The sequence below is a fragment of the Dipteris shenzhenensis genome, chromosome 1 (genome assembly GCF_047967505.1).
Source record: "Dipteris shenzhenensis isolate YYH24624 ecotype China chromosome 1, Dip_SZ_1.0, whole genome shotgun sequence".
NCBI lineage: Eukaryota > Viridiplantae > Streptophyta > Polypodiopsida > Gleicheniales > Dipteridaceae > Dipteris > Dipteris shenzhenensis.
In genome coordinates, this window is record NC_141596.1 from 48,101,309 (window position 1) to 48,118,234 (window position 16,926).

Below are 16,926 nucleotides of genomic sequence, written 5' to 3' on the forward strand. Positions count from 1 at the left end.
TATTTGAAGCATATTGGCTATAGATGTAGGAGGAGGGTCTTTATACTCCTCTAGCACTCTAGTTTGCTTGGCAAAGGGATTGACCAAATCTAGATCGGTCAAGTTGAATCACCCCATGAAATTAGAGAATGATTCCCTCAATTACGAGGCTATGGTTGAAGGTGTGGGGGATTGGGGCCTGATCAAGCTGGAATTAGGAGTGATGGTGGCCCCAAAATTTGGATCTTCCCCCATTTTGTCATCAAAGCTCATTGCGGCCTTTAAACTGAAGGACTCTATGTATAGGAGACCATGTACTGAATAAGAGCTTAAGGTTGAGATCCCAAATGGAACTGAAGCTCTACTAGACCTCAATTGCATGTGTTGCTCACTCAGCCTAGTTGCTCTAGTCAGAATCAGTCACTGTGTCTCTCTGGCCTTAAAACAATAGTCATTACGTTAGCCTTAAAGCAGTGGCTTCCTGAGTCACTACATTATTAGCTCATTGCATTAGCCTTAAAGCAACAACTCCTTAACATGATGGTTACTTAGTGTAGCAACTCTTAACACAATGGGTGAAATAATGTGATCGTGGTTGGTAAAGCAACAATGACCTCATAGCACAACAACGGGTGCTTAACGTAGTGATTGTATATACTAGTGACTCCTTATCACAACGACCTTGGAGTTTCTGCATTGGCCTAAAATCTATGGCTTAAATGTTGATGTGACAGTTGTGAGTTCATTTAATTCCATGTATCAATTAGGTGAGGTCTAGCTGTCAAATAATGCGTTAGTCTCATTGCGTTATAACACGATGACTCCTACATGCTAGGTGCAGGCCCTACGTTAAACCTAATGCAGTGACACACTATCTGGCTATGTCATTGGCAGTTTATAGTTCTCCTTGTGAATTTTTGGCTTTTTGTTCCACAAAAAACCCTTCAAAACAACCTCAAATGCATCAAAATCACTATATGGATAGAAATGATGGCTTTTACTTTTTTTGCTCCAAACACACACTTTTTCCTCTCAAACCAGTCCTATTCTCCACTAACAACACTCCTAGTTAAGCTAGAAAAAAGCATTGTACAATGGGTGGTTGATTGTAGAAAGGTTATGCATAGCAAAGGCATACCTCAAACTCCCTGGTAATGGCACCAAAAATGTGTAGCCGATGGTGACCCCATGTGTTTTAAGGACCTTGAAAGAATGCCATTGGACACTCCACTGCCAAGCAACTCCTTGTGAGAGCTTTGCATGCACGAGCCTAATAGTTGTGTCACTCAAGTGTCTATTGGATTGTGTCAATGTGATTCCACAATAATGTAGAGGGAAGGGGAAGACAAGTGGGGAATGTAGGAGACGAGAGGGGATGTGGAAGGGAAGGGGAGAGTGAAGGGTGGAAAGTGGCAATCACAAGGCAACACATAATGGAAAGCAAGAATTCTCACTCACTGATGAATGGAGAGAATGAGAGAGCTTGTATTCCAAAAGTTTGCAAGTACACAATGAAGACCAAAGTCACACTTTTAGGATTTTAAACAATCCACCTTTTGAAGGGAGGGATAACCCTTGTACTCTCTTTCACCTCTCTCACTCTCTTCTTGCAAGCACTTGCGACCATATGGCTCCAAGACGGATAGCATATAAACTCCCACACATCCTCTTTTACTTCTCCACTTTATCATTACAATCACTTGGTGCTGGCATGAACTGTTAACCATTGTAGTTAACAAGGACTCTAAGAACAATCTAGCCAAACCAATCGCTTAGCCATAAAATACATTTCCAATTTCAAAAACATCATAGTCACAATTTAGGAAAGATGATAACCATATAAAATTTAGGTAGCTTTGTATAAACTACCCTCTTTTCTTGTCAACATTTCGTGTACAAGTGTAAAATTACTTACTGTTATAGTGTCAAATCACAAATATTGGGTATTCACTCTACACATACAGGTCTGAAGAATCAAACCTATCCCAAATGAGAAAGGTTGAACAAAGCTGCAAATATATCACAGTTTACCATGGCACCTACAACCAACCTCGGTGGGTAGTACACAAATTGTTTGACAAGTAATGTGTGATTAAGAAATTTAGAATTCAGCATTGTACAAAGAAACCAACTTGCAAACTATTCATCAATTCAGAATCTTAAGATGTGCTACAAAATATAGAAAAGAAAAATTAAAATCTAGCTCTTTGAGAATATACGAGCTGCATATATTCATGGATAAATAAAATTTGAAAAGAAAGTACATATATACATATCTCTTGCCACATAGGTAGTAACATCATGTTCTCATGGAGACTTTCCAAGACCAAAAATGGGAGAACTCCATGAATGCTGAGTCCAATGAATTAACCTAATGGAAATGACATGATACTCCCAAACAATGAAGCCCTCTTGACTTGAAGTGGCTTTCTGCTACCAAAGGGGAACTTGAATGTCATGAAATGCAATCCAAAATGCGGTCAATGAGAAATGCTAACACATTATTAGCCCAACAACTCTAGAGAACACTACATTTGGAATATTTGCATAGGGTGACATTTGCAATTGTATGATGTCATGAATTGCAATCCAACACGTGAAAAAGTAGCAAATGCTAGCACATTATTAGCCCAATAACTCTTAGCAATGTTGCAGTTGGAATATTTGCATAGGGTGACATTTGCAGTTGTCTTGATCGGAATAGAATCACTAAAGCAAAGAGTGTCCAATGTTTGCCTAAGTTTTATTTTGGTAGAACTTGAATGAAATAATCATCAAAAGATAAGATTTCTGGTCAGAAATCAATGACTATGGTTGTGATGAGAAATAGAATTTGTGAGTACTAGTAATGTTGATGTCAACTTAACTCTAGTATAGGAGTAGCACATGGCCTACAAAGTTGCCTACTTTATAACATTGGAAATGAACAGGATGAAATGGTCTAAGGTACTAGGTTTTACAATGTCACCCTGATAGATTTTGTTACATACTAAGACCATGTTCTCCTTCCTATAAAGATCACGCTTTGTGAAGTTATAGAACTGGAATTATTTCTTCAAGTACCATTCATGCATCAAAACCTCATAAGGTTGTCAACACATGGCAAGAAAGAATTAACACAGCATGAAGAAGAATCGAACATGAGGGGAGAAGAAGACGTGCAATAACATGTAGTTTTGGTGAAGTGCCTTGGATAAAAATATGATTCTCCTTCTGCACATTGTGTTCCTTGAGAGGGATCTCCTCAAGTGACATTGTGTACTTGGAGGTCATCTATGAGTGAGGAGTGGAGCCATGAAGGTCAAATCATTAGGCCAAATTAGACAAAATATCTTCTAAAGGAACATATTAAGCTTACTTACCTTACATGCCATGAGGAACTCTAAGAGCCATAAGCTTTGGAGTGATGTACCAACGTACATAGCTATAAAGTGTTGCATTACAACAACCCCAGGATCCCACAATTTCTCTACTAGAACCATCCATATTCAAAACCTTGTGCATAGAGGACCAATGGGTGCTAGGCCAGCATTCAGAGGATGAAAACCACACTAACACACTTAGCATTTGTGACAAAAGTCCTCAAGATGTACATGACTTGCAACCAAAAGACCCACGAGGGGATCTCCATACTCAAAAAAATGTTGAAACATTGATTTGGAGAGGAATTAGTAGCCAAAGGAGAGAAAAAACAATGAAGAAAAGGCCAATCAAGTTGAATCCATAACAAGCTAACACACACACACACACACACACACACACACACACAATTTATACATTTAATTGCCCCACTTTCTTTATGATATGATTCCTTTTTGGGAATTATTTAGTAATTTGGTTTATGTCGGAATTTCACTCCCACTCTTGTTAAATTTTACAACCTTATCTACTTGTGTTGTTTTCACTTTTTTTAAAATATTATTGAGCTTACTGTACTTAATGTCCCATCTCCTTTAATATAAGTAGTCACACACACACACACACACACACACACACACACACACACACACACACACACACACACACACACACATTTTCTATACTTTACATTTACACACTTGCACACACACAATTTTTGCTCCACTGGCTCTTTTTGCTCACACACAAATTATACACTGGCTCTTTTTGTACACACCATATATTAATAATTATGGTATTTATTTCAAACCCCCTAAAGTTATTATCCCTCTTTAAAACAAAATAAAAGTTTTAATTTTATTAAGTTCCCTTTTTTCCTCATTTCTAAGCCTTCTCTTCATAAACTTTATTAGTAATTTAAAAATTTTACATTCTACTCATTATTATTATTATTATTATTATTTCCATTTAATAAACATCCCCCCCTTCCCCCCCACCCCTTGATCCTCTTATGTTTATAACCACACCTCGTAGTGTTTATGGCTTCTTATTGTTCGTAGTGCTTTTGTGCTCACCCAACTTGACTGAATTACCTCTATGCAGCAGATGCATTGCTAGCTGCAAATGACCAACCCAGCACCTTCTCTTTCGATAGAATGTTTGAAGCTTTTCACATATGATTGCTATCGCCACTATAATTGCTTTTTTCTTTTAAAAAAGGAAGCATTATCCTATGTTTTTACTGCTTGTTACCTTCTAGATTTACACGAAGTGTCGCGAGCCTATGAGCGAGCTAGCTCTAGTCTGTGCATTCTTGTCTCTTCAGGTGATACTCATCATTTAATGGTTTATTAACTGCGTTGACAACACACTAATGGCTATTGGTATATAGTGGTAATTTTGCTACATTGCTTGATGATTTGGCAATTTGGTCATAGCCCTTTCAACATTCTTGGCTTGGTAATATTCTTGATCAAGTACTCTATACCGCATAGTGCTCACTTTGCGGTAACTAGATAGCGAGCCGGTACAAAAGTAGATGGAGAAGCATCTATGCTAACATTTGTAGCTGAGAAAGCGCTTGGGATTACATCCCTTAGTTTTTGTCATCAATGTCCACGCTACTTTGTATTGCCAAATTTGCACTGACGATTGTTAACATAGGTTTACCGAGACTATCTCAACCATTGATAAAAATTGTATTAGGTCACCAAAGGTACCGTGATGATCATGAACAAATGTGTTTTCTTGGCCGTCACTTGGTTATTAAATGAAAAGTGGCTTACGTGCTCTCTCTTCCCTACATAATCACTCGGTTTGTTGTGTTGATCATGCACTAATACGGTGATTCTCTAGCTTGTAGGTTGGTACACTAGTAGTTCATTGTTGCCTTGGCAATTTGACTTAGCATGTACTGTTGATAACTCTCTTATAGCTCTCTCTTGGACCCCTTACACTTTCTAAATTCTCTATATATCTTACGACTGATGTGTTAATGCATTTGCTGATGATTAAGTTTTTGCAATTGATTGGTGGTGTCTAGATGCTTAACTTTCTATATAGATGATATTTTCTCTCCTCTATGCTCTCAAGGCGTTCTTTATATAAAATTTTCAAATAGGTTCTCTTATAAGACTGAGGATACGATCATTCATAACTCTAATTTCTTATAATATGATGTCCATGTATGCTAACCTTTGGTTGGATTAATGGGTTTTATTTCTTCAGAAAAGTAATTTTGTAACTCCTTTGTAACCATTCTTTTTTTAACTAATGTCTTTTCTTATTGTCTAATTGCTTTCAATTATATTTTAATTACCTTTCTTGGGAGAGGACTACCCCTCATCTTGATTTCATTGGCCCTTATGCTCCTTTTAGGGATGTGAAATAAAGGGAAATTTTTGCTCTAACTAAGCTTTTGATTTTTTCTAAGCACATTAACCTTGTAATTGAGTAATTTAAAGTTAATTTACGTGTTCTCTCCACATCTCTCTCTAAAATAGGAGTTTATGCATTTATTTTTCTAGAATCCTAAATGATAGTTCTTGTTCCTAGGTAAAGCAATAACAGGCTAGGGAATACAGGCATTACCTGTCTACCAAAAGGCAACCTCATTGTTCTAACAACTGGTTGTTTTGGATGATGGTAGGTAAGTAGACCCTGACCTCGGAGCCTAGAATACCTAACGGATTCGACATTGTTTTACTGTTTCTTTGCAAAATCCATATTAAGAAAAATTCTATTGCCAATCCTGTGGCCTTTCGTTCCAAATTCTAGGATTACATTATTATCAAAAGTTACTTCAATTTAGTTTTCTTAATGAATTTCAATCCATTTCTCATATGCATCTTTTTATAATTATCCATATGGTTAAATTAATTATATGGTTCATTTATTGATGGAATTATTAAATCTAAACAAACACATGATCTCCCAACTAGCCTTTAACTAGTTGGGCTAGTACCATACAATTCATTCATAATCATAGGATAATTTTAAGCATACTCAAATATTTGTCAGTGGATTTAGTTTGTGTCATAATTATTTTTATACGTGTCTCATATATAACTTTTTATCCAATTGGTGGAATTAATTGTCTGGCTCATTTATTGATGGGACTATTAAATCTAAACACACACACATACACACACACATATGAATACTTTCCTAACTATGAATTATTCTTTTATGTACCCTAGTGAAATCTTCCCTTTACACTTTCTTTTTAACCATCCCACATACCAAGCCTACTTATCATCCCATACCTCCTCTAATCCCTTATTAACCCATGCACTCATTCACTCCTTACTCCAGTTATGACTTATACCTCACTTGTGGCTAAATTGTTTTTTTAATTATCTAAGAATCCATATGGTTGTCTATATTCCTAGGTAAAGCAATAACAAGCCGGGGAAAACATGCATTACCTCTCTACCCAAATGTAACTATGATGTTATAACACCTAGTTTGTTTGGATGGTGGTAGGTAAGTGGACTTCGATCTCAAAACCTGGACTACCTGAGGATTCGACATATTTTTTCAATATTATGTTTGTCAAACTCAATATTATTAAAAATTCTTAATTTTGATCAAAATTTTTGCAAACTCTAGTTGCATTTTGCAACTTAGATGTCTCAAACATTTTTTCCTTATATGTTTCTCTTTTTTACAATTTTATCCAATTGATGGGACTTACTAATCTAAGCCCACACTTTGATTTCCCAACTAGCCTTTGGTCAGGCTAGTGCCATACAATTAATTCACATCCATTGGATAATTCTTTAGCATGGATATAATCCCTAGTCATGTTGTGATCCACCTTATTTTTTACTAACTTTTATATCTATTTTGCAGAAGTGGTTTATGCATGGTAAGACAACTTCAACTACTAGGTAAACAATAAGCATGCCGCACATGAGGGAATTGAATTATTTCTTCTTCCACTCATACTCCATTTCATCATATACATAGAGTAGTTTAAATAATATTTATTCCTTTCTTCACTGAAGATCCACTTTTATTTACTTATTATCAATAGGTGGGGAGTAAGTTGCACATGGTGGGCTTACTCCCCACCATGTGGACTTACCCTGTGGGTTGGGGGTGGGACACACACACACACACACACACACAAACAAAAAAATTGATTAGTAAATGTATCTCACATAGACACTTGTTTCTTTATACATAAATACACACACACAAACATGAATACTTTGCTAACTATAAATATTCTTTTATGTACCCTCATGAAATCTTCCCTTTACACTTTCTTTTTAACCATCCCACATACCAACCCCACTAATTGTCCCATACCTCCTCTAATCCCTTCTTAACCCATGCATTCATTCGCTTCTTACTCCAGTTGTGACTTAAACTTCACTTGTGGCAAAATTGTTTATTTAATTATCTAATAATCCATATGGTTGTCTATATTCCTAGGTAGAGCGATAACAAGTCGGGGAAAACATGCATTACCTATCCACCCATACATAACTATGATGTTCTATCACCTAGTTTGTTTGGATGGTGGTGGCAGATAAGTGGACCTCGACCTCTAGCCTGAGGATTCAACATCTTTTTTCAATATTATGTTCGTCAAACTCAATATTATTAAAAATTCTTAATTTGGATCGAAAAATTTGCAAACTCTAGTTGCATTTTTCAACTTAGATGTCTCAAATGTTTTTTTCTTATATGTTTCTCTTTTTAAACTTTTTATCCAATTGATGGAATTAATTGTATGGCTCAATTATTGATGGGACTTCTTAATCTAAACACACACACACACACACACACACACTTTGTCACATGCATAACCCCCTTAAATCTTGTTTAGGGGTGAAACTCTTTATTATCTCTTTATGCTTTAGAGTTACCCAAAGCCTCCCTAGTTACTTATTTTCTTTCTTATTTCTTTAATAAATTAAGTATTGCAGTAGTTAATTCTACTTAGTCATTTGTTTAAATTATCATAAATCTTCAATAAATTGGAAATTTTATATCCCCCTCCCTCTTTTATTACTCTAATTGTTGTTATCAACTTGTTTAAAAAAAAATTGCCCCTTTTTCCATAAGAGTTATATTATATAATGAGATGCTATAAATTTTACAAGAATCCCACTATCTTTAGAATTTGTTTCTTTATATTTAATAAAAACATGTTTCCCCCCTTCTACTCTCTCTCTCTCTCTCTCACACACACACACACACACACACACAATATTTTCTCTACCTAACTAGCCTACCTTTCTATTCAACCACCTACCTAACAAACCCTCTACATAGCCTTTTTCGTCATAATGGTTGGGAATTGCTCTTTTAACACCTTCTTTCTATATTGCCTCATGCTCCTCTCTTTTACTTGCTCCTTATTAGCTTTGTTTGAAGCTCCTCTAACTTCTATTCAAACTCGCTTGTTTCTCTTCAAAGTACATGGCCTTCTCTTCATCTTCTCGCAAGTTGGTGCCTTGACCACATGCTGTGATCAACTCTTGATCCCTGCCTAGCTCCTATTGCTTTCCTCTCGAGCTCTTCTTGTTGTCTTTTCCACCCTTCTTTGGTGACTTCATGCACTAGGCTTGGTTGCATTGGCTCTTACTGGCTTGATAGGCTCGTAGGTGGATAGCACTCCTCTTTACATTATTTCCTCCTGCCCACTGGCACGTAACTCCCAGCTTTCGCTTTCTCTATTGCATTGATGATTACGGTCACCTTGCCTCTCGGCTGGTCGCCTTCTCCTTATTGTCTCATTGTTACTTCATCACCCCTTGCTTATGGGCAACGTAGCCACCACCCATTCCTCTCTTCTCGACCTCGAGCTTCTTACACAGCGCTACCTTCCTTTGGTTCTTATGTGTGTCTTCTTTTGGTTCTTGTGTGTGTCCCTTTCCTGATCATGTATTTTCTTATATATAAATAAATAAATAGATAAAATATATAAATCTCTTTTAAATCTTCCTTTATTAGGTATTGTGCTCTTTTTTTAAACCTTAGTTTATAAATACACCTATATTATTTGCTTCTATATATATATATATATAGCTAGGTAATTTATATTTGTAATACTCTTGTATATTATATATATTTTTGGGTGGAGATTTTTTTCATCTTTCTCTTTTCTAAATTCCCTTATTACTACTATGAACCGGATTTCTTTAAAAAAAATTTAAGTCATTGGTATACATTGATGAGTGTGGATGACCCCCCTTCATGTCTCTAAACCATTTAATCAATTGCGTGTCTCTTTTATAAAATGATAATTTAATGAAGGAACTGGAAGTATGCTTTATTTTTTAATATAGTGCTTTTATAATGTTTTAATGGTTGAAGTCATATATTTAGTTACTTTTATATATTTGTTGCTTTTGTGTTCTTTTGAGGACATTTATTTCATTTTTTCTATTTTCACATAATGTATATTGTAGTGGGCTTCACTTTAGCGTAATATGCAATTTTTATTTCTAATCCCCTTTTCTTGCAAGTTATATATATATATATACATATATATATAATCTTGCTTACATGTTTCTTATAGAACATTTTTATCTTGTTCTATGCATATTATATGTATATGATGTCTTGAAATTATTTTTTTATATTTTTAGTTATCTAAAATAGCTTTTATAATTACTTTAAATTATATTACATTAATTGCCCTTTTTAAGAGTTTGGGTTTTTAAATTGTCGCATAGTTAACCTTTTTCTTGACCTCTTTATCATTATTGTAGCAACTTTTTGATATGGCTTTGGTGTGGGCTTGGACTATACTCCTTGGCATCTTTTCCTCAAGAAAAAGGGTTCGATAGCATTTTTTACCTTGGCATCATGGATTACAACTTGTTTTAGGATACCTAAGTTTTTCTTGGTAGTTTTGTCTATTGTGCTTTTTCTTTATTTTTTAATCCTCAAAATAGTTAATTCTTTTCACATGCTTATCTAGGCCCTAATTCATTTCAAGTGATTTATTTAAATTATTGCAATTTTCTTAGTATCTTAACAGTTCTACAAATTAATTATTTAAATTGTCTAATTAATCTTTTCATGGCTTAAGTGCTTTGCTTGTTCCTTTATGAATTCTTTGTTATTTTTCCTATGTGCAAGTTATTTTTTGGTTCAATCATTTATTTTTTTGTCCTTCAATTCCCAAATATGGGTGTGGATTACCCCCCATCATCATGCACGAAAAATAAAGAGACATTTCGATTTTCCACAAGGGTGTGGACTACCCCCCTTGTCTTTTTTCAATAAAGAGGTAGACCATCCCTTGATTCCCTTTAAATTGATAATATTGGTTCCCTTATTGTCTCACACACTTTGGTGGTAGAGTAATGATGGAATTGTGACACTGATTGTACATATAACATGGTATTTGCAAAACATTGACATTTGTGAATCTAGACGGATGCCTTTGTTCCTAGGTAAAGCAATAACATGCCAGGGAATACAGGCATTACGTGTCTACCCAATTGAAACTCTAATGTTCTAACACCTAGTTTTTCTTGGATGGTGGCAGGTAAGTGGACCCTGACCCTGGAACCTGGACTACTTGATGGATTCGACACCCTTTTCTAATCTTGTGTTCCTATTGCTAGCTTAATATGATTATAAATTCTCATTTTTGTTAGAATTTTGCAAACTCTCAATTTTTTACAAGTCCCAACTTAGATGTTGTAAATATTTTTGTACTTGTCTCATATATAACTTTTTATCCAAATGGTGGAATTAATTGTATGGCCCATTTATTAATGGGACTATTAAATCTAAAAACACACACACACACACACACACACACACGCACACACACACACACGCACACACACACACACACACGTGCGTGCGCATGCATGCATGCACACACATTCGTTGCTTTGAATTCCAGAGGTAATTTTTTTCTATCGCCTTAAGCCCACTCAAGCCCTAGTCTAAGGGAGTGCTTCATGGTCCCTACACCCCACACAAGGTAGGGGGCTAGATGAAACTACTCTCAAGGTGTAGGGTGCCTGGATTGCTCAATGGAAGAAGTGGTTTTGTCATTTTCTCTTTTGCATGCATTCAATATTCATGCATTATGTATCATGCAATAGATGTTAGACATCACTAGTCGCACTAAAACATGGATTTTGTATATGTAGATATTATATGCAATTTGCAAACTTCCATATAGTTTTTTGGTGAGATGGAAGGTTACATTGGCTCTAAGCATAAGCATGCATGCTATGTTTCCAAAGGCATAACACAAACTAGTTAATCAGTTGTGCTTTGAGAGAAGATGCTAGAGTAGATAAATAATAGGTTTGTGTGTGTTTGTGTGTACACACATGCACACATGTGCATGTGTACACACATGCACATATGTGTGTGTGTAAACACATGTGCACATGTGTGCACATGCATGCATGCATATGTGTGCACGTGCATGTGTGTGTGTGTGTTTGCATGTGTGTGTGCAAGTGCATGTTGTGACATGAAGTTGGGGGTAATAAACTTCACGCACCTCTTCACTTCCTACTGCTTTCAAACTGAGTGATAGAGATCTTTATCACTGGGAAAGGGACATTAGAAATAAGCTTTTATACCAAGAGACCACACCATACTTTCCTCCCTTAGATGAGAATAAAGATGGTAACATCCCAAGTGATGTTGTACTCAAGCATAGGGAGAAGGAAAGCATCAGCAGAAGCCATAATCTTAGTAAGCCGGTCTGTGCCAAAGAGAAGAGCGATACATTGTTAAAAGAAGATCTTGCGGCTCAACATGACGTGAACTAATATATATCGAGGAGTTTGAAGGGGATGATTGGGTCAGATGGGTAGGTTCCGAGGAAACATTGCACCTCCTTCATAAATACCTTTACAATTGCCTCAAAACACTCTCCAAAATATTATAAGACATAGAGACCCATAACTTTCAACAAATACATGATATCAAATATTCAAACACATATTAAAATGCGTCTTCAAATGGGCTTCGCTCTGATATAAGTTGCATAAGAAACAGAGAAGCGGTCGGAAAGATATGGGCAGTTTACTAGACGGGGGTAAACATTATCTGGGAAAAAACAGTCACACACAGAGTCATAGATTTTTGTTTTGACATCCAATACAATAATTGAATACATAAAATGATGCTCCTTGAAGAGAGCTTTGTGGTAATATAAGTTTCATTCAAATGGGACCATCGAGCAAAAAGTTATGAGCAAAATATTGACAAGGGGTCAAACTATCATGAAAAACACTTACTCCTTCTATTGGTGCCGACTTGGGAGACTACTACCTCCATGCTTAGACTTAATTAATGATCTAAGTCCCATAGAGGTCACCTAGGAGGTAAGAAAGAGCCCTTTTGTGGCTTGGGAAATAGATAAACCATGTATGCACAATGAGCAGCCAAATAGACAACACTTCTGAGCACTTTGGAAGAGAAAGCAATGGAAAAAAAGGGAAGAGACACTCACAAGTGAGAACTGAAGTGACCTTCATTACCAATAGAGTGAGACTCCACTCTAATGCAACTCAAAATACTACAAACACAAAGGAGAAGAAGAGGTTTCATACGTACAAGAGGGAGCGGAAGCTCCAAGACTACTCATAGAGAGAGAATGAACTAGAGAGAGATGGACTCAAGAGTCTACATAAGAGAATATCTACAAGAGGGAGAGAAGGCTCATGGAAGAGGTTTGAGGAGACTAGAGCTACAACAACATGAGGCCTAATGATGGAAGAGATGAAGAAGGGAGAGGAGGGCTCCTTTTATAGAGATTTTGTCACCCTCCTTCACCCATTTATAATTGCTGCCTGTAGATTCTTTTCCCCATCAATCACATAAGCCCGTGTGTCACCATCCATGTCCTTTTTGGCTACTCTTGCCATGTGTCCCATCAAAAGATGCTCAAGACTCTTAAAATATTGAGAAAGTCAAAAGTCTCCCCACATGGAGCCCTCGCTTTTCCATATGTCCACATCCTCCTTATTCCACATGGGAATTCTAGAAGGATTCCTCTTGACTCCACACTCCTCCACATGCCTTCCACATGCTTGGCATGTGGCCTCTCTTATATTATTGGAACACATGGACATGAACCCACCTCTTTATATGACTCACTCTTCCTATTTTCTAAAAACCCCATAATATACACAAATAACTCTCATGCCATACCAAGGTATTTATAATTCATACCTATGGTATTTACAATGATCCATTCCACTCATCCTCTTAATCCCATACAATATCTTAGAAAATAGAAATAAGTGAGAGCTGCTAGGCTATCACTAGATACTCAAAATCTTATCAAACATAGAAGAAAACAATACCAATGCCAAATAAAAAATATCAATTTTTGGTGTCAGATCTTTCCCCCCCCATAGCAGATCCTCTCTAGTAACAGAGAGGGTCTGCTAGCCCTCAAGGTGGTTGAGCATAGAAGAATTTAAGATGATACTTATTGGTGCATCCGAGTATCACCATGCCATTAAAATCCTCAAGCTGATAGGTTCCATTCAAGGTGACATTCATATACATCCTTATGGAGGCGTGGCCAAAAGTAACCAATCTCTGCTTCTGTTGTGGAGTTAACCCTCGAGGAAACATGCCTTCTTTCACATATTGCTGAACATCTTGCAGTTCTGGCCATCCAGTGTCTACCAAAGAAACCACCCCTCGGTCTTGTACTACAATGGCTTGAGTAGCCAGCTCATCTGCCCTTTGATTTTCTTTTCTATTTATATGAACAAACTTGCAAAAATCAAATTGACTGCATAGTGCCATAGCCTTTTGATTAAGCTCCTTCAAATGAGGACTTCTTGTCTTGTGATACCCTTGCATTTGCTTTATAATAAGCTGAGAATCTCCTCTTACTTCCCATTCTTTAACTTGACTTTGAAGACAACCCTCCAAACCAAGAATCAAAGCATTATACTCAGCTACATTGTTAGTTGTGATACTTGAAAACTCTTGTCCTCTCGCCCACACCTCTTGACCTTTACAATTCATCAAGAGTATCCCCTCGGCTCCCTATTGGCATGAAGGACTAAAAGCCCCATCAAAATACAAGACAAAAGCTGTTGGTGGTGTCTCCCTTTCATCATTAATGTCCTCCTTGTATTTCTTTTCTTCTCTTAGATCCTGCCGTCTTGTGAGCAACAAATCTGCCATAGTGGACCTAGTGGTATTTTCAATGACAAAGAGAAAGAGAACTCTTGAAGCTCTGACAACCATTTTGCAAATCTCCCCCCAGGATTAGGCTTGCGAACTAGATATGCTAATATAGACTGAGAGGTAAGGAAGAAAAATGGCTGAGGTAATAAGTAGGAGCGAAACTTTCTGAATGAAAACACCAAAGAGAGGGCTTTTTGCTTCATTTCTTCATACCTTGTTTCCACCTCTGTATGCTGTCAGCTGGCATAATAGATGGGTTGCATTCTACCTGCCTCCCCTTTTTGTAGCAATATAGCACCAACTGTATGCAAAGATACACTTGGATTTACATAAAAGTCTTGAGACCAATCAGGGGGCTTCAATATTGGGCCCTTACTCATGGCCTCCTTAAGTTGCTGATAAGACTCTTGTTGCTCCACACCCCATTGGAAAGAAACTCCTTTTCTTGTCAACAAGTTCATGGGATGCACTATCTCTGTGAAATCATCACAAAACCGCTGATAATACTTGCTCTTTTCTAGAATTCTGTGAACACCAGTGACATTCTCAGGATTTGGCAATGCATGATTGCTTAATTTTGTGAGGATCCATTTCCAGGCCTTCTTCAGACACAATATACCCCAACAAGACTACTTTTGTTTGAGCCAAATGACACTTGCTAGGATTTAGATACCCTTTTGCTTCATCAATCCTAGCTAAGGCCATCTTTAACTTCTCCATGTGATCTGTGGGCCGAGAATAAATGCAAAAATCATCCAAAAACACCCTTATGAACTTTCCCAAGTAAGGCTTGAGCACTTGACTCATGAACCTTTGAAATGTAGCTGGTGCATTGGTCAACCCAAAAGCCATCACTCTATAAGCAAAAACTCTCCAAGGTGTGACAAATGATGTTTTCTTTTGATCTTCCTCCCAAATATGAATTTGAAAGTACCCAGAGTACCCCATCACATATAGAATACATCTCATGCCCTGCTACTTGGTCTAGTATTTCATCTTGGAATGGCAAAGGAAAATGATCCCTCTTAGTGCATGCATTCAAAGGATGAAAGTCCACACAAACTCGCCACTTATTTCCTTTCTTTGGTGTGACAACTACAGGAGATATCCATTCTGAATCATCAACAGGAAAGATGAATCCCAACTCAAGTAGTTGTGTTACCTCTTTCTTTAGTGCCTCAGCTTGGATCATCCCCAATCGCCTTAGCATTGCATAATTGGCTTCAACTCAATCTTGTGCTCCGCAAGAGAGACTGGTCGAACCTATGAATAGCTTGTTGCAAAGAGACATTGAAAATCATCTAAGATATCCAAGTATTGGAACTTCTCACTACCTGCTAATAGAGAATCACCAAGAAGCTCTTCATTGCATTGGCGTCATTTAGTGTGCTCCACATCCTCCACATGAAGTGTCTCTATAGGATCTTCTTGTACCACCACCTTGTTCCCTCCTGACTCATCCCAATCAACACCAAGACAAAGACCAAAGGCCACTCCTTCCACCTCATCCTCTGAGCTGGACTCCTCAGAGCTACACCATGTCTCTTCTTCTTCATCGGTTAAGTCAGAGCTCTCGAACTCTTTGATATTAAAGACTCCACCTTGACAACTTCCTTTCTGTGACTTTTGATGTTATAGCGCACCTTCTTATCATTTCCTTTCAAAATCAATTCTCTAGTATCCCACTTTTGAATAGCCTTCACCTTGTGTAGCCAAGGCATTCCCAAAATCAATGGATAGGGATGTGCATCTGGCTTAATAGGGATCACCTGAAAAGTAGTCAGCACAGAAATTTCACATACATCCACTTCTAGATTCTTCACAACTCCCAAGGTCTTAACCCTATTGTTGTCAGCCAATTTGATGCGATAAGGAGAGGTAGTACTAGAGTATTTAAAATTAGCATCTATCATGGTCTTCTCACTCATGACATTAATCGATGCACCTCCATCAATGTACACATTAGAAATCACTTGACCATCAATGATCACATCAACCACACGTACATCATCACCAACATCTATATCTACCTTTTGAACAATAGGAATGGCACTTTCTTCTTTTTCTTCTTTGATACTCTTGTGCTTGCTAGCTTGCCCTCGTAGTCATGATAAGTAGATATTGGTGTTGGATTCAATCACCTGTGGTCTCTCAAATTCTCCTCAAGTTCCAGACACTCCATGGATTGTCTTGCATGGTGATCAAGATCTTACCGACACCAACCATAAGAAATCCCTCCTCAACCAAAAATATCAACCAGACCAATAGGAAGATCATCATGAAGTCATTGCTAGTGTGGAAGGTGGGGCCCGCCATGCCACCCCATCGGCTAAAAACTTTACAAAGAGAATCAAAGAAGCTGCCAGGTCCATTGGGTCAAGGATGGAGAAAAGATTTAATTTTTTTAGATATGCCTATAAAGTCTTTGCTTAC